This window comes from Panthera uncia, unplaced genomic scaffold (assembly GCF_023721935.1).
Source record: "Panthera uncia isolate 11264 unplaced genomic scaffold, Puncia_PCG_1.0 HiC_scaffold_1241, whole genome shotgun sequence".
NCBI classification, from domain to species: Eukaryota; Metazoa; Chordata; class Mammalia; order Carnivora; family Felidae; genus Panthera; species Panthera uncia.
In genome coordinates, this window is record NW_026057856.1 from 933 (window position 1) to 3,081 (window position 2,149).

Genomic DNA, 2,149 nt, shown 5'->3' on the forward strand with positions numbered 1-2,149 from the left:
GTTTGGAGCTGATCTAGCTGCATTCCTTCCAGTGATGAGACAAGATGAGAAATTCCACAGTTTTTTTTTCAATGTTTATTTATTTTTGAGAGAGAGAGAGAGAGAGAGAGAGAGAGAGAGAGAGTGAGTAGGGGAGGGGCAGGGAGAGAGGGGGACAGAGGATCCAAAGCAGGCTCTGTGCTGACAGCAGAGAGTCCGATGCAGGGCTCAAACTCACAAACTCTGAGATGATGATCTGAGCCAAAGTTGGATGCTTAACTGACGGAGCCACCAGGTGCCCCAATAAATAAATTTTTTTTTAAAAAAAAGACAGAATCAGGAATAAATGAAGGCTTTAGGAGAAAGGCAGGGGGAGGAAAGATCAATGGTGGATGATCTGAGGGCGACCCCCATGTTGGTAGGAACCTTGGAAGAGGTCATTGATGATCAAAGATGTGCCATTGTGTCTACATCTCTGGACTCAGAATACTATACCAGCATTCTTTCATTTGTAGACAACAGTCTGCTGGAACCCAACTGCTTGATCCTGTTCAACCATAAAATGCATGGATGACATGGATCCCCTGGTCACCGCAATGAAGGTAGAAAAGCTCCTCCAGGAGACCTATGCTGTTATTGGCAGGTTGGACAACCAAAGCCAGAAAATTATGGAATCTGTGAGTTTACTTTTGCTCATCCTGAATATTATTTTTAAAAATGGGTATGAGGCCCCTGAGAGAGTCATCCTTTTTTTTTTTTTTTAATCTGTATTTAAGGTTGAGAGAGAGACACACGCAGGGTGCGAGTGGGAGAGGAACAGAGAGAGAGGGTGACAAAGAATCCGAAGCGGGCTCTAGGTTCTGAGCTATCAGCACAGAGCCTGATGTAGGGCTCGAAGTCACTAACCACAAGATCATGACCTGACCCAAAGTCGGATGCTTAACCGACTGAGCTACCCAGGTGCCCCTGTTCTTTATGCTTCACCTGGCACAGGTAAAACCTTACTAGCCAAAGCAGTAGCAAACCAAACCTTAGCCACTTTCTTGAGAGCAGCTGGCTCTGAATTACTCAGAAGTACCTAGGTGATGCGCCCAAACTCATACAAGAATTGTTTCAAGTTGCTGAGGAACATGCACCATCCATCATTCTTATTGATGAAACTGATGTCATTAGGACAAAGAAAATATTACTCAAATTCTGGTGGTGAGAGAGAAATTCAGGAAACATTATTGGAACTGTGAAACCAGTTGGATGGATATGATTCAAGGGGAGACATGCAAATTACCATGGCCACAAACCTAGTAGGAAATTTGAATCCAGCAGTTATCAGACAGGGCCACATTGACAGGGAGAGCCAATTCCCTCTGACCAATGGAAGGACCAAGAAGTACGATTCATACAAGCAGAATGATGCTGACTGCTGCTCCCATAACCCCTAGATGACTTGATCATAGCTAATGACCTCCTTGGTGTTAACATTAAGGCAATCAGTACAGGAAGTAATCTGATGACCTTGAGAGAACATAGAATGAAAGTAACAAATGAAGACTAAAAAAAAAAAAATCTAAGAATGTTTTTATGAAAAACAAGAAGGCACCCTTGAATGGCTCTATGTTTAATGAACCACAGTTGCCTTCAAATGAATGATTAAGAGTATTCCAGGGGCACCTGGGTAGCTCAGTCGGTTAAGCATCTGACTTCAGGTCAGGTCATGATCTCATGACTCTTGGGTTTGGGCCCCATGTTGGGCTCAGTGCTGACAGCTCAGAGCCTGGAGCCTGCTTCGGATTCTGTTTCCTCTCTCTGCCCCTCCCCGACTCGTGCTTTGTTCCTGTCTCTCAAAAATAAATAAACATTAAAAACCTTGTGGAAAAAAAAAAAAGGAGTTTTCCAGCCCCTCAGAGAGATATGACTAGGGACGTGTCCCAAAGGATACATATTCCAGTTTATCTTTCTTATTAGCAGAACATCCTGTGTACCTTTAAAAATGTTTTTTATTCAAGTATAATTAATGGACAGTATTATATTAATTTCAGGAGTATGATATAGTGAGTCAAAGTTCCTGTACATTATAGGGTGCCTGGGTGGCTCAGTCAGTTGCACGTCTGACTTTGGCTCAGGTCACGATCTCATGGTTCGTGAGTTTGAGCCCTGCATCGGGCTTGCTGCT

The 2,149-nt window shown here is 43.4% G+C and overlaps 1 pseudogene; it reads left to right on the forward strand.

Annotated features, from left to right (window-relative positions):
- Positions 1 to 304: 304 nt before the first annotated feature.
- On the forward strand, positions 305 to 1,861 carry LOC125916841 (26S proteasome regulatory subunit 4-like; annotated as a pseudogene).
- Positions 1,862 to 2,149: the final 288 nt, after the last annotated feature.